This window comes from Diceros bicornis, chromosome 26, assembly GCF_020826845.1.
Source record: "Diceros bicornis minor isolate mBicDic1 chromosome 26, mDicBic1.mat.cur, whole genome shotgun sequence".
Classification (NCBI taxonomy): Eukaryota; Metazoa; Chordata; class Mammalia; order Perissodactyla; family Rhinocerotidae; genus Diceros; species Diceros bicornis.
Window position 1 is genome coordinate 39,431,602 of NC_080765.1, and position 26,110 is coordinate 39,457,711.

The following is a 26,110-nucleotide window of genomic DNA, read 5'->3' on the forward strand; positions in this document are numbered from 1 at the left end:
CCCTTTTGTTCAGCATTGGTCAAGGAGTATGGATACTATAGTGAGCTAGGCTTGATCCTTGATTTCCTGGAGCTTAAAATCTAGTAATGATAATTGCATGACTTCTCGGAGGCCCTATTAACAAAATATGCCTAATTTGCTCAAAAAGGAAGGATATGTCCTGCATTTTCTCGCCTGAAAACCTTTTTTAGGAGAAATACCTTTTGAGTTTAGTCTTCCTTGGAACACACCTTTAGGAAATCCTTGGGCTGGGAGTATAGCCACTACATCATGGGTACCAAAAGCACCCCAAAACTTTGCTGTGCTCAGAAACAATGAGAAAATGCCAGCAGGGACAAGGTCACATCTTAGAAAGTAGGTACCCCCCCTTCTCATTCCAATCCACTGACCTTCTCTTGATAAGACCCATCCAAGTGCCAGGGGAGTACTACAGGTGTGAGTAAGAAAATAATAGTAGAAGCAACAGTAGCTGACTTTGTTAAGCACTTAATGAATGTCCAGCCTTTGAGTAAGTGCTTGTTTCCTTAAAATATAATGCCAACGACAGCTGGTATCCACTGAGTGTGCACGTCACATGAATCACTGTATTTAATTCTTACAATGACTCTATGAAGTCAATGCTTTATTATCCTAACTCAATAGACGAAGAGACAGAGGCAGAGAGAAGTGAAGTGGTCTCCTCAAGGCACCCAGCTGGGAAGTGGCAGAGCCAAGATTGAGAACAACCCCACAGCCCATTGCTTTAACCCAGGGCTTCTCAACGAGGACAGTTTTGTCCCCAGGGGACAGTTGGCAACACCTGGAAACATTTTTGCTCGTCACTAGTAGAGATGAGGTTGCTATTGGTATCCTAAACGTCCTGCAATGCACAGGAAAGTCCCCACAACAAAGGATTATCAGCCCAAAATGTCATTGGTGCCAAGGTTGAGAAACCCTGCTTTAGCCAACACACCATGCAGGTTTTAGTTCCGCTTGAGTACCTCATCATTTAATGGGGAGATGTGACAAATGCACACACTAATTCTAATACAAGCCAAGAGATGTGCTACAGATAGGGTGTAAATCGCCTTTATGGCCCTCATTCAGGCCTTTTTATTTCTTTATAAACTCTATTACCGCAGACACCTCACCACTAACCCCACTCACTCAGGCCATTTCCCAGCCGGGAAACTACTCCAGCCATGGCCAGCTTGACCTCTGGGGCCTCCTGGTGGCCTCAGGAGAAACCCCAGCCTCCTCAGAAACCCTGCAAAGTCCTGCCCCATCCGGCCCTCACCTGTCCCAGCCTCAGCTACTTTCCCCTGCACGCCCCCTGCTCCCCTCCCTTGCGCCTAATACAGTCACTGCTCCCTGTCTGCGATCCTGTGCTTGCTGCAGACCCGGGCCTCTGATGCAGGCTGCCTTGTCTGTCCGAAGCCCTCTTCCTCTTTTGCTTTGCAAACTTGACTCACCCTTTAGGATGTTGCTCAAAGAGCCTCTTCTCCTCAACGCCTTCCTGATTTCCCCAGAAAGAGTGAACTGCAGGGCCATTTGTGCTTTCAGCTCCTTGGACGTAGCTGTGGGATTCATGGTTATAGCTTATTTATTTATATGTCTCCCTGTCCATCTGTCTGTCCAGCTGTCTATCCCGTGACCTGTGGCTTCTAAGCCTGACTACAAAATATCCTGGAGGGTTTGTTAAAAAAATACAGCCTTCACCACTGGATCTCTACACAGTAGATCTAGGATGAAGCTCAGAGCCTTACCGTTCTTTACTGGGGCTTCCATGCCAGGTTAAGGCACAGCTTTGGGAGATGGCTCGGGGGCTTCACAGGGCTTTTGTGAGAGGCAGGGATGATTCATGGTGAGTGTGGGGAATATTAGTGGCAGGTTGGTGTAGAATGGATGCGGGGGAGCTGAAGACTAGCTGTGGGGCCTTTCTGTGAAGAGGCTCCTACAGCAAGCTGGAAAGGAGGAGACGAGGCTCGAGCTGTTCTGAAGGCTGTGAGCACGGAGCACGGGGGAAGAGGACCACGTGGACATGTGGGCTTATGCAGGTCTGGGCCACCGCCTGGCTGCAGGGAGGGCTGAGGTGAATGAGTCAGAAACGCCCTCCAGTTCCCAGCCGTGGCACTGGAAAGCCCGTGCTACTGCCAGTGTTGGAGAAGGCTGAGGAGGAGCTCCTCTCCCAAGGTAGATGGGGAACCAACAGTGGGACCCACTGATTTTGGGATCCTGGCAGGTCACCTAAGACAAAACACCGTGGACCAAGAGGAAGGTCAAGGGAGGAGAAACTGGAGAATAATCCTCGGAAACACATTTATTAAAGGTCTATCATGTGCCATTTCATTAATTCCAGAAATAGTCATCCAGCACCTCCCATGTGCAAGCCCTATGCCCAGTGTTGGGTATGAAGTGGTGGACCAAACAGGTGTGATTCTTGCCCTCATGGAGCATCCCCTGTAGTGGAGAAGACAGAGAGAAGAAATGTACCAAACATTTTATATAGTTAATAACTCAGATAAATGCTCTGAAAGAAACCAAGGTAGAGAATAAGACCCAACTTGTCTTCAGTGGGTTCCTCAGAAGCAGAGTCTGAGATGGGGATTCCTGTGTAAGTGATGTACTAAGGGGATGCTCTCAGGAAAAAGGGCAGAGAGGGAAGCCAGGTGGGCAGTGGAAGGAGCTGGGTGCAGATGTGGTTTCAGGAGATGTCTACCTTCGACCCGATCCCGTGGGAGCTCTGGGGTGTGAACTGCGTCACAGACACTGTCCTGCCAGGAGGCAAGGGGACTGGGGCTCCCCACCCCCCATCAGTCAGTCATTGGTCGTGGAAGGACACAAACCGCCAGGCACTTCCAGGTGAGGCAGCTGCCTCAGCCCAGGATAATCCTCTGGAGAAGGGTGGGCGCGTGAGCCACAAGCAGCGACACCCGCAGCAGCTGGGAGGTGGGTCCAGTGGCCTGGTAGCAGGGATCTGGGTGGGACACCAACAGAATTTCCTAGTGGTCAAGGAGGGCCTCTGAGAAGGTGGCATTTAAACTGAGACCTGCAGGGTGCGGGGGTCTGCTGAGAGAAAGCCTGGGGGCAGGTGGTGGGAGGGGAGAAGGCAGGCCTCAGCATTCCGAGCTGAGGGAGGAGCACCACGTTAGTGCTGATGTAGGAATGAACTTGTGTGGCTGGAATTTTCTGCACCAAGGAAAGAGTGGCCCAACATAAGGTCAGAGGATCACCAGGGCTGTATAAGCCATAGTGGGGAGTCTGGATTTTATACTTAGAACAGCGGGAAGCCTTTGGAGGGGTTGCAGGTGAGCCATTGCCAGGACCTAATTTACGTTTCAAGATAATTCCGGCTGCTGTGGAGAACACGGATTAGGGTGGGCAACAAGAGAAACCCACTGTGCTAAACACTTCACAGACTTCATGCAAATCCCACAATTCATCCCAGTATTATGGAGGTGGTAACTGAGGCCCAGAGAGGGTAAGCAAGCTGCCCAAAGACACACAGCTAGCAAGTTGGCAGAGCTGGGATTTGATTCCAGGTGGTGTTGATGCAAAGTCTGAGCTCCTACCAAGGGTGCATACTGTTTCTTAGAGGTCTGCCTCGTTCTTCCTCATGTCCCAGCCGTGTTCCGCATAGGGTAGGAGCTCAATAACGTGCCTTGAGTGGAAGAGTGTAGGACTGAGTGAATCTGAAGAGTAAGGAGAAGAAGAGTTGGGAGCAGGCTGGGTCAGAGAAGTTGAGGGAGGAGGGAGTTAGAAGATGGTGGTCATCAAAATTCTATGCTCCCAGGAGAGACAGAAGACCCTAGAGAAGCTGCTGGACTTGGCGAGGGGGAGTCACGAGTGACCTGGCTTGGGCAGGTTTGGGCAGCAGAGGGAGGAAGCCAGATTGCAACGGATTAAGGAGCGAGGGGGCGGTGGACTTGCTCTCCTGATTCAGCCGCGGCAGCCGGGGCTCTCCACCCACAGGTGCGGGCTTGACGTGCAGCAGGAATGTGTGTGCATGCGCCCACAGGTGCCAAGCACATGCAGGTGGGCAGAGAAGGTGGTGGGGGAGGACAGAGGCCCAGGACGGGCATCGAGCGTGCACCCACTGAAACGGAGAACAGAGCAGTGTGGGCTGGTGCAGGACCCCGTGTGCCAGCATCCAGGCCAGCTTGTGTGGTGGGAGTGAACCGTGTGGAGGGGCTCCCCTGGGAGCTGGGATGCTTCTCTTTGGAGATGGCAGTGAGAAAGACGGAGTGAAGAAGAGAAAAAATGGTTAGCAGGGCAAGAGGGCCAACCGGGTGGGGTTTTCCCCAAAGCTGTGGTAGAAGTAGTAATGGGTAATAGCTAACATTTATTGAGGACCTACCGTGTGCCAAGCACTGTGCAGAGTGTGTGAAATCTTCCTGATAGTCTCATCCTTAAAAGGAACACATTAATAGTATTACCCTCAGGTTGTAGATGGGGAAACTGAGGCCCAGCTTAAGTCACATGACCAGGTTGGTCCATCGCAGTGCTGAGATGGAACCCGGGATTGGCAGGCTCCATGCTCACGCCCCTAGCCCCTAACCTCTTCTTGGTGCTGCTGCCTTCACCAAAACTTTCTCCTTCCTGGGAGTGGGTCACCTGTGGGATTTGGAGTCAGGCAGACCTGGGTAGCAGTCACTGCCCAGTGACTGTGGGTCCTTCCTACCCGATGAGACTTCGTTTCCTCTTCTGCAAAGTGGGGATATGGAGAAACTTACTTTGGGAAGGTTGATGTGAGAAACAACCAGATTATGACAATTCGTTCATTCTTTCATTCATTCAATGACAGGTGTTTGTTGAGCATCTTCTATGTGCCAGGTGCTGGTTGCTGGAATATGGTCATGAACTAGACTAAGTCTGTGATCTCATGGAGCTTAAATCCAGTGGAGGGAGATGGATAATAAGAGAGTAAATAAACTAGCTAGATAATTTTGGATGGTAACAGGTGTTACAAAGGAAATAACCCGGGATAATGAGAGAGAGAAAGCATGTTGGCTGGAGGCCTTTGCGAACTGTTATCTGTGGAGCTAAGGGTGGTGGTTATCATGATGCTCTGGCTTCTGCCTCAAATGGAAGAACCCCAAAGATGCTGGACCCTAGAGAATCCAATCAAAAGGTGGATATCTGGGGCTGGGGATTTGGGAAAAGATTCCCTGCCTTTCCATTGGTTAGATTATCCTTAGCATGAAGAAATGGAGGCTTAGAGAGGTTAAGTAACCAGCCTGAAGTCACAGAGCTAATCAATTATGAGGCCAGGATTTGAACCTGGACACTTGGATTCTGGAACCTTCACTAGCAGGCTTCTGAAGACAGCAGACACTTCTGGTTAAAATGCAAATACTCATCCTGGGAAGACTAATGCATGGGGCTATTCACAGCTGTTGTGTGAATTTCAGAGTACGAAGGGCCCTTAGTGATCATTTAGGGTTGTGGAACCCGAGGATGAGCGAAGAGATGTCCCTCCCAAGGTCACACAGCTAGGCGGCCAGGGAGCTGGGTTAGGAGCCTGAGGACAGATGTCTCTAAAGGGTATGACGCTGTCTGTCTCCAGCATGAGGCTCATTTCAGGTGGCGCTTGTCAGCTGATCACCCTGGCTCTGTCAGCCACGCTGGCTATACACAGCAGCCAGGCTTTATGGGCATGGACATTTTTATGCCCTTTATTCAGACAAAACTCATTCCAGATTTTGAGTAACTTTGCATCTGGGGACACGCTTCACGGAGCCCTGGGCGGCTGAGTTGGCTCTCACTGGGTGTCGATGACTCACTTTTATTGCCCCATCGCTTTTGAGCCTGTGCCCGCTGCAGATAACCTTGCAGGAGGCTGCAGCTGCCCTGGAAGGTAGCTGCTCCCCGATGCTATCCCTCGCCCCATCTGCAGCAAAGGTGGCATCCAGTCTCCCGATCCCATGCGTCCCTCAACCTCCCTCTACCCACCTCTCCCCTCTGGTGTCTGCAATCTGTCCCCTTGGGGAAGGAAACTTGCCACGATTTGGGCCTGGGATGAGTAATTAGTACTTAGAAGGAAAATAAAGATGCCAAACATGTCTACGCATTTGTCTGAGTTATGCCCATGTTCTTTCAGATCCCGATTTCACGTGGCCCAGAGCGTTCCGACTTCAAGCACGATTTTCCACACTCCTTCCTCGGTTGGATATGGCTGGGAGCAGGAGAGACCCAAAGCGGGCCCCTTGGCTTTGAGGCAGCAGCTGATGAAGCTAAGCAGACAGAAGAAAAGGTGACCCCCACGGATGGTGAAGGCACGGCCCAGATGTTGGTAGGCAGCCTTGACTGCAGGCCTCCCCTGGGCATCTCATTTGTCAGAGCCACGTTTGTTGGGGTCTGGTTCTGATACAGCAGTCATAACCTGTGGTCACTTGTTCATTCAACAAACAAGTAATGAGCACTCCAGCTTGTTGCAGGAGATGCTGCAGTGAGCAGGACACACAGGTGTCAGCCGTCATGGAGTTTACAGTCCAGCGGGGGAGATAACCCTTAAATGATGATGCCAACTGTTACTGAGTTACACTGTGACAAGTGCTATGCAGAAGAGTAGGAGTACATAAGAAGGGGGACCTGACCAGGTTTGGGGGTCTTCAGGGAGTGTATCTCCATCCCAACTCACCACCCAGTTGTGGACCGTTCTGAGTGGCTCCCTGACCCTGCCTCCTTTCCAGGTGCGGTGGAGGCCGATGGAGATGAGCCCACAGAGAGAAGGCAGCCGTGGTGACTCAACCAGTCAGCCCTGCTCCCAGCAGCACTTTGCTGTGGGTTAGCCTGATAAGTGAGCATGTTTTCCCATGCAAAGTCTTGGAACTCTATTCAGGATGTGCTTGGTCTGCAAAGTAGAACGTGAGTTATGAACCGGTGACGGATAACACTGCAGTTATCTGTGTTTTTCTATCTATTTTTCTATCATCTATCTCTTTCTGTCTATCCACCCATCGACCCACCTATTTTATCTACCTCTTCCCTCCACCTACTTAAAAAAAAAAAAAATCAGACTTGAATGCTGGTAGACTCTAGGAAGGGTTATTCACACTTGACACTATCCACATCTTGGGCCAGATGATTCTTTGTTATCCGGGGGGGCCGTCCTGTGCACTGTAGGGTGTTGAGCAGCATTCCCGGCCTCCACCCACCAGATGCAGCCTCCACCCTCCTCCCCCAACTGTGACAACCAAAAAATGTCTCCAGACATTGTCAGCTGTCACCTGGCAGGCACAATTACCCCAGGCTGAGAACCCCTGCTATAGGCCGTTAACACCGCTACTGCCACGCCAGACCACCAGGATCACACTTGACCTTCTTTCCTGGTGAAGTGAGGAGCATGGCCCCAGCTGCCATTCCCTTACCTAGTCTCAAATGCTTCTCATTCACCCGAAGACCCTGAGGCTCCAATTGGGTGTCATCTTCCATGGGCTAGGGGCAGAGCCAAGTCTGGTGTCTGGGGACCACTGGTTTGGCCTGACTTATCTGCACGCACTGCCTCCTGTTCTGGGCCACATCCCTGGGGATGTCCGCCAGGATTCGTGCACCTCTGAGACGTTCTCAGCTGCTGTTCTTCTCAACCTGGTGCCCGTCTTCCAACTACCCATCTTCTTTGTCATTTCCCCCACCTTCCAGGTAATGTTCTTCAGACACTGGCATGGCTCTGGAGGATTTCTCCAACTTTAAAGGGAGTTTATGTGACCACATGGAGTTCTCAGTAGAAAACTAATTGTTCTACTAGAATTACAGAGTCGTAGAGCTTAATGGGACTTAGGGAAGAAACCTGTATGCAGGTGGGGATACCTCTGCTTGGGGCCTCATCCAGCATTTAGCTCAATTCCTTCCAAATCCTTTGGATAATGTCCAGACTCTTCCCCTCCCCACCATACACACAATTATTTACTAAACAAGGTTACCACCTGCTAGGCTCTGCTCTAAGTACTAGGATTCAGAGGTATCCTTGCGTTCATGACGTTTAAAGTCTACTGACTATCCACATATTTCATTTTCTTAATTTGAAAATGCTCTTGATTATAAGATGCATCACTAATTCAAGAGTTGCTTTTTGGTGTAAGGAACTGAAGGAGTGAAGGAAGGGAAAAAGAAAAGAAGATCGTCTGTATTAAATATGTGGACTTGAGGTAAGAAGTTTCAGAAACACGAAGATATGATAAACTTTGATTTGAGGGAGTCTTGAAAAAAATATGCCTATAGCTGCAAAAATGCAACATATTTAGTAACAATATCCCAAAATCCAGTCGACTTTTGGGGCTCCACGACAGTAGGTGTATTCATTTCCTACGGCTGCCATAACAAAGTCCCACAGACTGGGTGGCTTACAACAACAGAAATGTATTGTCTCACAGTCCTGGAGGGTGTAAGTCAGAGATCAAGGTGTCAGCAGAGCCAGGCTCCCTCTGAAATCTGTAGGGAACCTTCTTTGCCTCTTCCTAGCTTCCCGTGGTTTGCTGATGATGTTTGGCGATCCTTCGCAGCTGTCACTCCAGTCTCCGTCCTTGTCATCATATGGACTTCTCCCTGTGTGTGAGTCTGTGTCCAAATTTCCCTCCTCTTATAAGGACACCAGTCGTATTGGAATAGGGGCCCACCCTACTCCAGTGAGACTTCATATTAGCTAATTATGTCTGCGATGACCCTATTTCCAAATAAGGTCACATTCAGAGGTACTGGGGATTAGGACTTCAAAATATCTTTCTCTGGGGGGAACACAATTCAACCGCCGTAACAGTAGGTATCTATTGTACTCTGTTCTAATTTCTGTTTGTGATGGTATCTCTGTTTCCATCTCTCCTCTCGCACTGCTTTTTCGTTTACATTGCCTCTCGAGTGAATACAATACAGACCTGAAATGTCTTTTTGTTTGTTATTTTGTGAAATACAGTTTTATCTTAAACTAAGAAGCCCATTGTACTTTTTTTCCTATGGCTGCTATAACAAATGAGCACAGACTTAGTGGCTTAAAACAACACAAATTTATTACTTTCCAGTTCTGGAGGCCAGAAGTCCAAAATGAGTCTTATGGGGGTTCAAATCAAGGTATCAGAGGGCTGCGTTCTTTCTGGAAGTTCCAGGGAAGAATCTGTCTCCTTGTCTTTTCCAGCTTCTAGAGGCTTCCATCATTCTTTTGCTCAGGACCTCTTCCTCCATCTTCAAAGTGCATCACTCCAACCTCTGCTTCCTTCATCACATCTCCTTTTTCTGACTTTCCCACCTCCCTCCTATAAGGACCCTTTTGATTATATTGAGCCCACCTGGATAATCCAGGCTACTCTCCCCATCTCAAGATCCTTAGCTTAATCACATTTGCTAAATCGCTTTTCCATGTAAGGTAGCATATTTACAGGTTCTGTAGAATAGGATGTAATCATCTTGGGGGGGCACTATTCTGTCATCATGGGGAGCCACACTCATGAATGCAATTTTTTTTTTTACATATACTCAAAAGAGCTCTTTCTGGAGAGGCGGTCCTCTCCTACAAAAGATGGGAGCAGGCTGGGAATAAATACCGAACTAGGAGTTGAGATACCTGCCTGTAATTGTTAAAGGGACTGATTCTTCAACCAAGAATCAGGGCATAAGGTCTAAGAAGAAAAGAGTGCATTCAATATGAGAAGGTCCTCAAATGTCTAGGACATCTGGCCACCATTGGCCCCAAATCCAACCAAATCTTGTCTATTCTCCCTCTAGACCTTCCCTAACTTGCCCACTTTTTTCTATCCCCATGGCTGCCAACCTGTCCAAGCCACCATTGTGCCTTACCTGGATGACTCCAGCAGCCTCCTAACTGGTCTGTGCAGCCACCCAGCAGCACAAGGGATCCTTCTTAAACACAAACTGGTCATGTCAACCCCCTGCTTACAGTCTCCAATAAGACTCCACTGCTGTCGGGATAATATTGAAACACACAAACATGGCCCCCAGAGTCCCACACGGTCTGGCTGTGAACCTAAGTCTTCTCTGCTGCCACTATCCCTCCCAGCAGATGCTCCAGCTGACCCCTGTCTCCAGCTCCTCTGTCTTTCCCCAAACTTGCTTTTCTAGAGACTCACAGGCTAAACCCCTCATCAAGGACGCCTTCCTGGACCACCAGAGAGGATCCCCCTATCGCAGCACAGACCCAGCTTTGCTGTCATTGTTCCTTTAAATTTGTCCGCCCTGCCAGATTTTAAGCTCCTTGAGGGCAGGCCTTGTCTCTAGTGCCTAGTGCAGAGCCTGACACACGGTAAACCCTCAACACATAATCATTGAATCCAAGACCAATGAGTTCTGATTGCAGCTGACTGTGTGACTTAGAGCAAGTTTTATTCAACCTCTAGGAGCTTCAGCTGCCTCATCTAGAAAAGTACGTGGTAGAAATATGTTTTTACATTCATCACAGGTATTTTCAGTTTCCTATCTATCTATCTATCTATCTATCTATCTATCGATCTATCATCTACCTATTAATCATTGAGAGGCACAGGCGAGTGGATTGTGTGAAAGGCAGCTTCAGAAAGAAAGAGTTCAGAAGTCACAGATTCCAAGGATTGGAATCACGATTTTGCTATTTTCTTCTGTGTGACCTTGGGGAATTTACCTAACCTGTCTGAGCCTCACTTGACTCATCTGTAAAAATGAGGCACTGCTAGTACCAGCAGAGTTAAATGGAACTGTATATGTAAACACAGAGCCAGGACAGAGTGGCTGCTTTAAAAATGATAGCAACTAGTATTGCTGTTACTAAAAACATCTGACATGATCAGGTCCATTACAAATACTTTTCCTTTTTCAGAGACCCATTGTTGGGCGAAGCAATGTGGTTTACTTCCTATTACCCTAAACTCCATCTCTCCATCAGTTCTCTATTCCTCAGCACTTGTTCTGTTCCGGAAACTTGGCAGGTAGCGTGTGCAGTTATTTTCAGAGGAACGAGTGGGTAAAATCGGCAGCATTTCCCCCGGAGTGTCTGTGCCCGGGGAGAATGAGTTTGTGGTGCATCTGCTTTGTGTATAAAAGCCATGTCCTCCCCCAGCACCACCCCCCTCCTCAGAGCAGAGCAACCCAGGCTGCTTCCTGCGCTCCCATTCGCTGCCAGGGGAGGGCTTGCTGGCCAGCCTGCATGTTTGTGGCTGTGCTTCCAGGCATCTGGGTGGGTAGAGGAAGGAGGTCACTGCTGGAGGGTTGGAGGCTCTGAGAGACTTGAGAACAGAATTCAGGGATTCTTCCCCAACCTGCAGCCCAACCTGAGATGATGATGAAAATGATAATGACAATAACAGTAGATACTGGGAGGGTGGCATCCTCTCCCCACTGTCTCAGCTCAGAAACCCAACTGAGGTCACTTTAACTCCCCATATATAGGGGTGGGGGTCTTCCTCACTGCCTGCTTGGTGTCCAGAGAGGTTGTGTTGGGTCTCATGGTTGTTGAGGGGTGGGGAGGTGTGTGCTCTTGGAACGTTGCCACATGGCAGGAATTGAAGACCTTGACCATGGGGCAGATGCCTCTCCTGCACAAGAGGATCAGTTGAGGAGGAGTAGTGAGCAGGAGAGCCTCTTGTCTAGCAGAGGTCTGAGGCATCCGAGGGGTCCCTCTCAGTGCTGTCTCTGGGCCTCTCACCAGCATCTCCTGGGCATTGGTCTCACTTAAAAACCACTCTTGGGTCAAGGCCCCTGGTATTGAATCTCCTTCTCTCTCTCCTCTGGCTTCTCCGTCTTGCCCTCCACACCCCAATCCTGCTTGCCATCTTGTTTCTTACAGTAGCCTTTATGGCAGATCAAGGTGATCCTCTATTGCCCATTAACCCAGGAGACCACAGAATGTTAGCCACAGAAAGTTCCTTCCTCTTTCCTTAAGTGGAGGGAGGGTTCAGTCTTCACAAATCCTCTAATTCTACTTTCTGTACTCCAGAGCTGAGTTTTCATAATTAAACAGGTTGAATCATGACCTTAACCTTTATTCTAGTCTATTTCTTCATTTTGCAGGAAAGGAAACCAAGGCTCGGGGGAAATAACTTGCCCAAGTTGGCGTGTGGTTGCTAAACAGCCAAGTCAGGATTTGAGCACTGGCAGTCTGCTGCCAAGCCTGTTGGTTTCACCACTGCTTTCCCGCCTCCTTTGTGGCCTTGGGCAAATCAGCCTCTCTGAGCCACCGTTTGCCCTACTGTTCTGTGGAGACAACACCTATCTTGCAGGGAGATAATAACAGCAATAGTTGTAGAACTAATGATGATGATGATGGCGAACACTTACATATTGCTTCTTATTTGCCTCCATCTAAGCATCTTTTGTGTGTTGACACACAGACCTCTGAATGGGTACACTGATTACAGGGTTAAAGATGATGGGCGTAAAGCAATTGTAACAGTGCCTGACACACAGTGGGCTATCGATGGTTGGTCTTATTATCACTACTATTATTAATAGAGACATGAAATGAAGCTGGTCTTGGGTCTGAGAGGCCTTATGAAAGCACTGCCTTAATCAACCCTAGCTCCCATGTTTTGGAAGCTTTTCTAGCATATTTTCTCCAGTTTGGCTGTTGAATTCTCTTGGCACCTTCCAAAAGATAGGCATTCTCAGACAGTTAGCAGAGAGAAATTATTTTTCTCTTTAAAGCATTCCACTCTCCCCCTTGGCCATCATTTCCCTCCCTGTGTTGGGGAACAGAACCTCTGAGGGCAGCATGAATCTGGGGCAGGCCCAGTGGTTCACTGCTTCCCGCATTGAAGGATGCTGGTGCTTCCCAATGGAGGAACCAGAAGAACTTACCCCGAGAGAGAGAGAGCAGCCCGAGCGGTCCAGCTGCCTGCTCTGGGTCCCACAGCCATGAGCACATGAGTGACACGCCTCTTTCCCTCAGAGCTGCTGTCGCCTCCCGAAGTGCAGGCCCCCTTCTGCAGAGAGAAATCTGGTGATGGGGAGGCAGCATCCCACTGGTCTCTGAGTGCCAGCTGGCGCACTGGGACCAGCTACAAAACTGAGTTCTGGTTTCCTTAGGATCGGGTGGGAGGGAATGCAGGCCTCCAAGGTGATGGGAATAATAATAGTGATGTTGACGAGGACAGCAGAAACAGCAGCAGCTACCGTTTAATGAGTGTCAGACTACTTGTCAGGCACTCTACATTTATTGTCAGATTTAATCCTTAAAAGCACCCCGTGAGATGGGCATCCTTCCCCCATTTTACAGATGGAAAAATAGATGCTTAGATGGCTTAACAGATGGTGTGCTCAAGATCACATGGCCGCCAAGGTGCCAAATGAGGATTCCAACCCAGGTCCAACTGATGACACACCGGGGTTCTCACTGTTAAACTACATGGGTTTAAAGGGTGCGGTGCCTCCCAATATGTGGCAGCTGCTGAGAGCAGGGGCTCTGCATCAGGATGCCTGAGTTTGAATCAGAACTCTCCCACTTTCTGGCTGTGTGCCTGTGGGCAGTTTGCATAACTGAACCTCAGTTTCCCCATTTGGAAAATGGGAGCAATGATGGTAATAACAGTGCTTCACTCATAAATCATCATCATGAGGATTAAATGAGACAATGCTTATCATGCTCATTGTCTGGGAACATAACAGGGTTTCTCAACATCAACACTATTGACTTGGTCTGGGGCTGGATCATTCTTCATTGTAGGGGCTGTCCTGAGCACTGTAGGGTGTTTCGCAGCATCCCTGGACTCTACCCACTGGATGTTAGTAGCACCCCCTCCCGTTGTGACAACCACAAACGTCTCCACACAATGACAAATGTCCACTGTGGGGGGAGAAACTGCCCCCATTTGAGTATCACTGGCATATAGCAAGTGCCTGATACATGTTAGGTGTTTTATGATTATTATTTTGATTGGACCATAAGCTACCTCAAAGCTGGGCTGGTGGGGAGGTCCTTTTGGGAAGTCCTTAACTACTTTCACAACCAGGAGAGCAGCCTCTCAAGAAAATTTGGAGCTGCTCCCTGGCAGAGACTGTCTGAAGGGAAAACCATCCCAAAAAGCTGTGCTTTCTCCTTGGTGATAATAAGCAGTTTTTATTCCCAATTTCTTTGGGGGAGGGCATTTAAAAGTGCCTGGTTCTTCTGTAGCACCATGATAACCCTTGGGGACACACTTGGAGTAGTTCAGGCCTCCTATCGTTTTACTAATTCAAGCAGCAATAACTGAGCACCTCTTGTATGCCGAACTCTTGCAACATGAAGAGGAATTACCAACACTTAGTAGGCCATTCAAGTGTGCCAGACACTGTTCTAAGTTTCCTACAGGTGTCATCTCCACTCATCCTCAAAACATGCCTAGTATTATCCCCATTTTACAGATGAGGAAAATGAGACCCAGACAAGGTAAAGCATCTTGTCTATGATTACACAGCTAGCAAGTGGTGGAACAGTGGTTCATCCCCAGGTGGGTCTGGCTCTGCGGCCACGTCAGTCATCTGAATTGGATGAGATGTCCTGTCCTGGGAGAGCTCACAGCCTGGAAAGGAAACCAAACAATGGAGAAAGGGGCGAGGATAGGGACAAACCCAGGATACGGTGGGGCCCTGAGGGTGGAGAGAATATCTGAATCAGTAGTTAGGAAAAGCATCCCCAAAAAGGCAGGTTGGAACTCAGTCTTAAAAGACCAGGTGATGAGTGGGACAAAGGCATTCTAGCTGCAGGAACAGAATGTCCAAAAGTCCCCAAGTCCAGAGACACGGAAAAACATGACATACGTGTGGTGAACTACAAATGTATTGAAACCACAAGTGTGAGGCAAGGAGTGTTGGGGATGAGAATCAAGAGATGATCCAGGGCCGGAGGGTGCCGAGCGGAGGGACTAGAAGAATCAAAGAAACCCATTACTCTCTGAAAAATATCCAGGATGAACTGGGTTGGCGGAAACTGGTTGAAGTAGAAGGACAGCAGGTAAGTGTCCATTAAATTGAAAGAACGGAAAAAGCCAATGCCTTTAGAAATGTTGACCAGAAAACTTAGCACAGAGAGAATTATACTGAGTGCCAGGAGACCCGGGCATGAGTCATCTAGGGCACTGGGTCAGGATTGCTGGATCGCACAACTCTAGGGGGCGCCATCCACATCATAGTCTGTGTCAGTGGTGCCATCTGGAGCAGCACTGTCCACAATCACTTTCTGCAAAGATGGAACTGTGCCATGTCTGCACTGTCCATTATAGTGGCCACTTGTGACTTTGAGCACTTGAAATGTGGCTTGTGTGGCTGAGGAACTGCATTTTTAATTGTATTTAATTTTAATGAAATTTTGTTTAATTTTAATTAATTAAAATTAAAATTTCAATAGTAGCCACCATTTAGACAGCACAGCCCTGGAGTCTTGCAGTGTCCAGTCTGTGTGGCTATAAGTTGTGGCTTTGTCTTGCATGTTCCTTGGACAAACCTTTCAGAACACTGTTCTTTTTCTTTGTGTCATCAGGAATGCTACAGTGAAACATGCAGTAGAACAAATTAATGGGCATTTCAAAGATAACTAATGGTTTGAATGATACAAAAAAGCCAAAACCAACCAACCAACAAAACCAAACAACAAACAAACTCAAATTACCAGTTGTCAAGAAACACGGCATGCTTGATATCCACGGAACAAAAAGTATTGGCTGGGTGGTGTTGGTGGAGGTGGGGGAACCTGTCTCTAGCCACATAGGATGACCTGCTAAGACATGGCCTCCCACTCATCTATCAACCAGAGTTGACTACTTGTAAATGGAATTAATGGCCCCAATTCTTCACACATTTTGACATGTGGCTTTATAGCCCTTCCCATTAAAGAGGCAGGATTGCCCCTTTATTTTGGGCTTGGTCACATGATTTACTTTACCCAATGAAATGGCAACATGTGTGATGCCACCAAAGGCTTGAAAAGTGCTTACATGCTGGGGCTTGCCATCTTGCACCTGTCTCATCACCATGAGAAGAGCTTGTATGGGCCCTTGCCCACTGGTCCCAGGGAGTGGATGAGACGCAAGTGGAACAGAGCCACTGCAGCTACCCTAGGCCAGCTCAGTGAGGTCATCTAAACCCAGCCAGCCCAGAGGGAGACCAGCGAGCTCAGCCTGGATCAGCCAACCCCAGCCAACTCACTGACATGTAAGTTAAATGAATGCCTTTTGTCATATGTCACTGAGGTCTTGTAGTTGTTATGCAGCGGAGGTTAACAGATACAAGGCTGTTAATTATTTGATTTGAAATACGCTTATTCTCCTTGAGTACTTGAAATTCCAGTATTTAGGGTTCTATATGACCATCTTTTCCACCCTTTGACACTCTGGTTTCTCTTGATGGCATTTATAAATTAAACATTCTTTCTGGATTTTAAGAGCAATACATACTCATTTCAGGAAATGGTATGAGAAAGAAAGAAAATTTTAAAATTGTGTGTAATATCAATCCCCAGAGATAACCACTGTTAACATTTTGTTGTATATCCTTGCAGATATGTACAGAGATAGATAGATACATACCTGTACACACACATGCAGACACTCACACAAACACACACACACACCTATACATGGATCATATAGAGATCTGTGTTCTGCATTAGTTTATTTAGTTCAACATTTATATCCGTCAGCATTTCCCCACATCCTTAAATATTCTCTGGGAACCTGATTCTTAACAGCTGCATATTAATATTCTGATATGGCTGTACCATATTTTATTTAACCATTCCCTACTTTTGGACTTTTCAATTCTTTGCAATTTTTCACTATTACAAATGATGCAGCAATGTACATCTTTGTACATAAATCTCAGTGTGCTTCTATGATTGTGCCCTTAGGCTGTGTTCCTAGAAGTGAAATTCCTTGGTGAAAGGGTCTGAACAATTTTAATAAGGTATTGCCAAACTGTCCCCTAAAAGGGCAATTTATAGCCCAACCAGCAGAACAGGAAAGGGGTTGGTGTTTGTAATTTATAAGGGCACATTGGGGAAATTTCAAAGCAGACAGACTGGGACTGGGATCTCTTTGAATTTGTGGCTTACACAGGACCATCAACCTGGAATCATGCGGAACTCCGTTAAATGTGACATTGAGGGAATCCCAACATTCTTGACCTGCCTGATCACCTCTAGCTGTGTGATTTCTGGCCAAGCTTGGGTAGCGTTGATTAGAAAAGATAGACACATCTGATTTTTTAAAGTGCAGGGGGTGTGCCCAGCCAATGTCTTCTTTGCTGACAGCACCTGCCCCTATGGACCATCCCTGTCCCCTGAAGGCAAACTCCAGCTTCATCATGTTGTAACTTTGAGGCTTTGCCAATCTATTTATTCTGTCAAAGCCCAGGTTTCCTCATCAGTAAAATGAGGGTAAAACTGTGATTTAAATTGGCAAATCGTCGAGCACAGGGCTTGACACTTAGAAGGTACTCTACAAATATTAATTTTGTCCTTTTGTTTCTAAAGAGGGCCTGGGCCTGCAGGTGATGTGGGAAGTAGTTACAAATTCAGTCATTTCAAAACTGCTTCTTTCACTCTTGTATATCCCAGATGAAGTTTTCACAGGTTTGTGACAAAATGAAAAATAATGTGTAGGCAGTTATTAATAAAGATACATATATCTCTAAAGGCTTTTCCTTTATTATGAGATAATGTACTTTTGATTTATTATTGTTTTTTTAGATCTTAAAATAATTTCTTAAGCGAAATATGGAATTTTGCTCTGATAATGGCCAAGTAAATGCCAATTGAACTGATTTTCCCATGGATAACAAATATAAACTCTGGAAAAATATAAAAACCTATCTCCCTGCTGGTGGCTAAAACTCCAGTAGAAAACCTGTGTTCTTTCTGGCCTGAAGAGCCAGAGGACAGAGTTGTGGATAACTGCTCTCATAAGAAAGGAGCCAGAGATGGGGAGCCTCAAATCTGTGGATAAATTCCACCTGAATCTCCGCTGACTCCTGAAGCATCCTTGTACGCACAAACCCTATGCAGTCCAGATGAGGCTAAAAGAGGTGAACTGAGAATTGAGCTGCTGCCCAACTCATAGAGTTTGCAGTTTGAGTCCAACTGAGTTCATTGTCTCCTAAAACAAATTAAAAAATCAATGCTCTTTGGGGGAAATAGAACAGAATCCAGAGTCTCCGCAACATAACATTTGAAATATCTAGGATACAATCCAAAATTACTCAAAATGCAAAGAAATAGGAAAAGGTGACTCATTCTCAGAAGAGAAGACAATCCATGGAGGCTGAGTCCAAGATGACCCAGATGTTGGAATTAGCAGACAAGGATTTTTAAAGTAACTATTATAACTATGCTCAGTGATATCAAGGAAAATCTGCTCATGATAAATGAAAAGATAAGAAATTGCAACCAAAAATAGAAGCAACAGGAAAGAAACAAATGGAGATTCCAGATCTAAAATGTACAATATCTGAAATAAAACATTCACAGCAAAGTGTTAACAGCAGAATAAAGATGACAAAGGAAAGAATCAGTGAATTTGAAAACAAATCAATAGTATTTTTAAACTGTTAATTGATGCACTTTCTCTCCATTTTCTTTTCTCTCTCCATGGCCCTTCCACCCAATCTAAACAGATGGCTGGGCTATTTCCTAGAGGGAGGGATAGCATGGTATAAAAAATATATGGGAGAGTATAAAAAAGAAAGTCTGCAAGTGCCTGACTTCAGTGTTCAAACATCTCAGCCTTTAGGAGAATGAAAAGGATTCAGAAGAATTCCCAAATGGTTGGATTAATTAGAGTTTAAGAAGAGTGAGGCTTATCCCTAGATTGAGGGGAGGGGAGTGAAGAGGGGAGTTGAGCAGAAATAATGGTGCCTCCTAGAGAAAGACCAAGGTGAAGAGAACTATGGAAGGTCTTGTGCTGTCAGGTAAATGCCCCAGTCCAGAAGTGACACACATCACTCTGCTCACAACCCATTGTGTAGAACTAGTCACTTGGCCCTACTCACTGGCAAAGAGCCCAGGAAGCATCATCCCACCGTAAGCCTGGAAGGCGGAAAGCTGGAAACATCTGGTGACAGTGATGATGATCACCACAGCAGGCATCTTGGAGACCCAAATCTTCTCCCACTGGGGTTACTACAAATGCTTCTCACAGGATCTCTCTGCCCCAGAATCTCCTGATCTTCAAGCATTCTCCATCCAGATACCTTTCCCCAAAACAGACTGACTACTTTTCAGAAAGCCATTATCACTGGAGAAAACTAGGTGATCAGGTTGACACATGTTGACCTAAACTTGTTTGGGTGTTGTTTGGATCTCTTCTTCTTAGGTGCACATCTTGCCTGGTCTCACTGGTCCAGACCCATGGTGGCCTGAAATTCATTAGAGTAGGCAGTTCACTCCTTCTATATCTTTTGCCTTCTTGGCATGTGGGAGTTTTCTTCCCTTTGGCAGCCACAAAGATTCTTCTCTTATCTCAGGAGACCTGGAAAAGCAAACCCACTCTTTCCTTCATCACCCAAAGATGCAGGTGCTGACAATAATTGTAGGGACCTGTCTAGTTGGAAGGGAAAACAGGAGTGATGGAAAATTCCATCCAGGCCTCACATCTCCCTGCTTCTCTTACCCTATATCTTGTCTTTTCTCCATGTGCACATTATTCTCTTGGCACACTAAATGGGGTGTGACTTCCCAAATGAACCAAGGCTGTCTAAGTTTGCATATGCTCCTAACTCTGCGGAGAATGTCCTTCTCTTCCTTCTTCCATGTGGGCTCCCACTGATTTATTCACTAACAAAGATTTATTGAACATCTACTGTGTCCTAGGCGGCACCCTTGGCGCTGAGGATACAACAGTGAAGAAGACAGAGTACCTGCCCTCATGGAGTTTATAGTCTAGTGGGAGAGCCAGACATTAAATAGAATTCCCAGAGTAAGTGCTAAGAATGATGAGGAGAAGAAGCCTGGAGAGAGAACAGTAGGGGTGACCTAATTCAGATGGAAGTGGGTCAAGGAAGGAATGCTTGGCGGAGCAAGTGGCATTTAAGCTGAAACCTGGAGTGTGGGTAGAAATTAGCCAGGTGAAGAGGAGAGGAGCTTCCCAGAGAGAGGGGCCAGCATCTACAAAAGCCCTGAATCAGAACGAGCTCTGTGCTTTTGAGGAAAGATCAGTGTCTTGAACAGGACCAAGGCCAGCATGTGAAGGCTCAGCTCAAATATCCTCCCTTCTGGGGAAACTTCTCTGAGCACTGTGGGCTCTCACAGCACTTGGTACATTCTTCCTTTGTGCACTCTTATGTCAATATCACTTGTCTTTGCCATCCAAATGCCAGCTGGGGCTCCCCTGCCCCTCAGAAGCTCATTTTGCCACTCAACAAGTGTTTATTGAGCATCTAATATGTACCAAACTCTGTAGACACATGGGTCAATAAGATAAGATTCTTGCCTTCATAAAGCTTATGTTCTGGGGACAGAGAGATAATAAACAAGTGAATACATGAATCAATATTGCAAGGTCAGATGACAGTAAGTGTTCTGAAGAAACTGGTATAGAAATATGTGGTATAGATTCGTGGTGGTGGGGTGTGCCCAAATACACAGAGTGGTGAGGAAAACCTCGAGTGAGGAGGGGATTGTTGAGCTGAGAACTGAATAATGAGAAAGACTCAGCCTTGGGAAGATCAGAGGCTGGGGGAGTGGTCTAGGCAGTGCAAACAGCCAGTGCAAAGGCCCTGGGGTGGTAGCAAGATGGATCTGTTCAAGGCACAGAAAGAGGGATCTTACAGGGCTTTGAAGGCCTGGATAAGAACTCTGGATTTTGCTCTAAATGCAATGAGAAGCCATTGGAGGGTTTTAAACAGAAGGGTGACATGACCTTGATTCAGGGAATTTATAAATTTAGATGTCAAGACCTAGCCGCAGTTGAAAAGCTCATTCTAGCTGCTGGTGGGGAATCCATAGTGTGGGAGGGGGCAGGCACAGAAACAGGAGACCACTTAGGAAGCTACTGCAGCCTCCTGGTGGGCAGCTTGCGAACTTGCTCAAATGTCCCTGACTCCATGGTCTGAGATGGTCCAAAGCCCTCCCCATGGTTTCTCAAAGGCTTAGTTCCTCATGGTCTCCTCCATCTCCAGCCTCCATGTCTGCATGCTGGTGCGCTAACTTGTTGAAGATGAGAGGCCTCACCCCATATCACACTGATATAGGCTCAAGACAAGGTTGACATAAGGGAAGCCGTATTGTAGAAAGAAACCACATGGTAACTTTGAATGACCTCTGACTAATTAACCCAGTTGGATATGCACCCTCCAGGAGATCTAACTGCTCTGTAGATTTTATGACCCCTGCTTGGGCATGTACCTCTCAGCAGCGATAAGATGATAACTTTGTTCTTTTGAGTTCCTTAGGAATGTGATGACCCCCGAACAGAGAGTCTATCTGGTGTGGCCTCATCCAGTCTGTAACACCAGAGGGTCGACATTCCTAACCCTCTCCCCTATTTAACTGCTTCAAGATCCTGTGCTCCCCTTAAGATGGTTCTTTAGGACACTAGTCCCCCATCTTCTTATTTGCTAGCTTATTGCTTAATAAAATGCCCTTTCTCTCTGTGACCATCTTGCCTCTTGATGATTGATTTTTGTCTCGTTAAGAAGATTGTGCTCTTTGTGCAGTAACAGCACTGCTTCTGGCCTCCCCTCCATGTCCTGGCACTCTTTCATTTTCTGCTCTGGGGAACAAACAAATCCCTCTCATAGTCTCCTGCAGACCAATTTCATCCTCTTCTCTTGAAGTCTTGGCACCAGTAGCATTCACACCCATAAGGAATCAATTTTTCCCCTAGTGAATTGATTAATATGTCCTTCCAAACAAATGTAACACTTTCCTCAAAAGGTATCCTGGTGAGTCAAGCGTTTTCCAGTTTGTGGAATGTCAGCCTCTCCAGTTAGCTGGAGAGCTCCTTGAGGGCCAGGACTGCATGTGAATAACGTTTGTGTCTCAGGTCAAGTTCTCCCAGAATCAGACCCTGGGACGAGGATTTATGCACACAAGAATTATTAGGAAAGTGCTCCCAGCAGAAACTGACAGCAAGGGAGTGGGAAAGCAGGACAGGGAAGGGGACGTAGTCAAACGAGGATGCGATTTCAGACCAAGTTCACCCATAGCCTGATCCTGCCTGATTCAACATAATTGACATCTTAGAGTCTGTTCCACCTCAAGTCAAGGAGCAGCTGGGCTTGTACGTTCCTGCCCCCATGAGTCATGGGGGATGTCAATTCACAGGCACTTCTACAGTTCTGAGATATGAGTTGCAAGGATCCTGTGGGTCAAAGGCAGGCCCCCTAAGAAGGTAGCAGGAGTGAGCTGGGCATGTAGAAGCTGGGAGATGAGCACCGACGGTGTCCACTACAGTAACTTATCTCAGTTCCCAGGATAAGTGATGCAAGATGGGTGCTCAGTGACGATGGTTGTTGAATGAATAATTAGTGTCCAGGATTTCAGGATGGTATGGATCACAGTGGGTACAAGGTGACTAGAAAGGCAGAAAATTCTTAGTGAAGAAAACTCTTCTGAGCTTCAGTAATGAGGTGCAGTGAGGCAGGGCTTGGATTCCCAGTGACAACAGCAGGCGAGGTCGCGGATGCCATCGTGATGGTTAGCCATGCCCTATTCTGAGAATGTTCCAGTAGCAATCACAATGTTTGTGCAGTGTTTTGACACTTACAAATTGCTTTATCCATTTAATTTTCTCATTTGGCTCTTAACACATGCCTATAAAAAAGATTATTCCCATTTTGGAGATGAGAAAACTGAAGCTCAGAGAAGTTAACTCACTGAGTTTCATGTAGTGGAGGAGTGACAGAGCTGGGATTTGAACTTGTTGCTAAAGGTGGTAGATAATGATTAATTAGATTCCTAATGGTGCTTAAGATGATTATTTAATGAAGTTGCTCTTTGCTTCTGAGGTAGCACGGTGTAAGATAGAGGTTGCAAAACAGTGGCCCACGTGCTAATTCTCAGATGTGTTCTGGCTAGCACAATGCTGTGGTTTGAATGTGTGTATCCCCACTCCCCTCCAATTCATATGTTGAAATCCTAACCTCCAAAGGTGATGGAATTAGGAGGTGGGGACTTCGAGGGGCTTTAAAGTCATGAATGTGATTAGTGCCTTATGAAAGATGCTCTGGAGAGATCCCTCACGCCTCCCACCACGTGAGGACACAGCAAGAAGCCAGCAGTCTGCAACCCGGAAGAGGTCACTCACCAGAACCCAACCATGCTGACACCTTGATTTTGGACTTCCAGCCCCCAGAACTGTGAGAAATAAATTTCTGTGGATTATAAACTACCCAGTCTCTAGTATTTTGTTATAGCAGCCTGAGCACGCAAAGACACACTTTTTTTTTTTTTTTGGTGAGGAAGATTGGCCCTGAGCTAACATCTGTTGCCAATCCTCTTTTTGCTGAGGAAGATTGGCCTTGGGCCAAAATCTGTGCCCATCTTCCTCTACTTTATATGTGGGACGCTGCCACAGCATGGCTCTATAAGCAGTGCGTAGGTCCACGCCTGGGATCTGAAACTACAAACCCTGGGCCGCTGAAGCGGAGCGTGGGAACTTAACCGCTACACCATTGGGCCGGCCCTGACACACAATATTTTTTAAGTTCATGGATGCACTGTTTTAACATTAAAAGATTTCATGTGAAAATCTGGATTTCTGGCTTTTCTTGAAAACCAGAACATGTGGTCCCACATTCCCTCTTGGTTGGGATTGTGGCAGCTGTCCCTATAGATCAGTTATTGCCCCCTCCAGTTTTTAAACATTCCTCACCACTCCTTACAGCTGCACTATCCAACAAGGTAGCCACTAGCCACATGTGGCTATTGAGCACTTGAAATGTGGCTGGTCCAAGCTGAGATGTCCGCTTGAAAATTTCAAATGACAAATGTGTCTCACATTGGGTGTCTATGGGATGGTGTTGGCCTGTGGTCTCCCATGTCAGGCCAGCTTCTTGCATTTCTGCTGCCTGCCTGACTCTGCGGGCTCACGAATTTGCAATCCCTGCTGAATGAGAAGGAAGTATAACTCAGTGAGGAGATGCGAGTTCACGTCCTGGCTCTGATGCTTGCTGTGTGACCTTGGGAAATTACCTTCCTTCTCTAAGCCTGGTTTCCTCATTTCATGGTGAGGACTTTGGACTTAATTTCCAACTTGCGACAACTGAAACTTCCTCTCCCACACATCTCTGAATTTACCCTTTTGTGGTGGGATGCTGCCTGCCAGCTTTGATCTGAGCTTTCTTGGCTGCAGCCCCTTCTCTTGCCCTGATTCCCAGCCCTCTGGCTGCTTCCGCCTCTTTGGGGAGCCCTGTCTCCATCAGGGGCCTCCCTCCTCACTCCACAGGGGGTTGCATCCTGGATCATTCCGCTTGGCTTGTTGTTTACAAAATGAGAGGTTGACCATGTTTCTCTTTCTTTTTTGGTTAATATCTGCAATTTGCCCTTACTTGATTCACATATATCAGCTACTAGTTTGCTCACCTTCCACAATTATTTTCATGCACCCTTGGGCTCATAAACCATTGTTCCAAGTGGTGTGTTGCCTATTTTAAGAACTTAATTTGTTTGTAATGTGCGCATCAGCCGCATGATTTGTTTCTTGCTTGTAATTAACTTTTAAGCTGATGCCATCCCCCCGCCAAAAGTGAGACTCGATGTAAAGTTGGTAAGATTAATCATGCTGGCTGCATCCAAATCTTCTGACATCTTCCTCGGACTCAGCAAGTTTGGGGGGAAATGGTATTTTTTTCCCTTCCTCTTCCATCTGTTCCCTGCCGATCTTGGAGCCAGTCCATCCATTAGTGGGCCTGAGTGTCGGAGCTGGAATCGGACACTTTTCAGTGTCTGTACCAAGATAAGCAAACTTTCCCTCCAAACCCTCTTACCCAGCGACTTGAACCCATCTCTTCCTTCCTAAGAGGGTCCCTGGACTCATGGGCACCGATGAGTCATGGAATGGTTGTATAATACCTCCCGGCTTCCCTTTTCACTGTTGCTGATTTCCACGGTCTTTTGCAATGATATAAATCAGCAACGTCTCAGATTCATAATCTGCATTGGTGGGGGGAGTGATTGGGTTGGTCATAGCTAACTTTATTGATCTTCCCATTCAACTCCTATCTGTGGGTCATGGTGGAAATCTAAATTCCAGGCAGCTTTCCTCTGTGGCTAAGCAGATTTAGAAATTAGGTTGTTCTAGATCAGTGCTTCTCAAACCTTAATGTTTGTAAGAGTCCCTGGGAGATGTTGCTCCCAAAAGAGGCCAGTGCTGCTGGTCTACGACCACACTTTGAGAGGTGGGCACTAGACTGCATGCTTCACGAAGACTGGAATTATAGCAGTCTGGTTCATCGTTGGCACATGGAAGCTCTCAACTATTTGCAGGTTGAAGGAACAAATGAATGAATAAGCTACATCAGGAATATAGATTACTCTCCACCAGATCGATTTTATTGGAGTGAGATGTCTTCCTTCTTATTCCCACACTAGCAAAAAAAAAAAGTAGTAATTTTATATATTTCCTATTTAGGAAGGGCTAAATGTCATACGCTGATTTATCCCCTCCATATATATGGTATTTATGTGTGTGCACACACATATGTTTGGCTTTTGGAAATGAATTTATAGTAACAGAACTGCTCTTCACCATGCGTCGCTTTCTAACTATAGCCTGCCTGCCTTCATCTGAAAGGGCCCGCTTCCAGAGAGCCCTGCAAACTGAGAAATCCTTGTTCCTGTTTTTAAAATTCTTCTCAGAGCTGCCTGGTTCTCCCTCTAAAGCATTGGCTTTTCCAACGTTCTTCCAGGTCTCCGATGACATCAATGGAGGACCTTCAATTAAGTGCTGACTTTCTGTAATCCTTCTCTTGAACATCCTGAAGCTTCTGTTATTTTTCAGCTACTATGGATGGGTTGTTAATTTTTCACGAGGCCAAGATTGTAAATCCATTAATACACACAAAGACTATATTTTTGAAACAGAGTCAGGACATCGGATCTGATGAGGGTGCTTATTTAAAGAGACAGGGTGGCAGAATACTTTAAATTGGATCCATTTCCTAATGCACCTGATTTTATGTTTGGCGTTTCATATTTGCTTTCTTCAGGAGGCGCTCTAAATTGTTTTGGCTTCAGGGTCCACTTGAA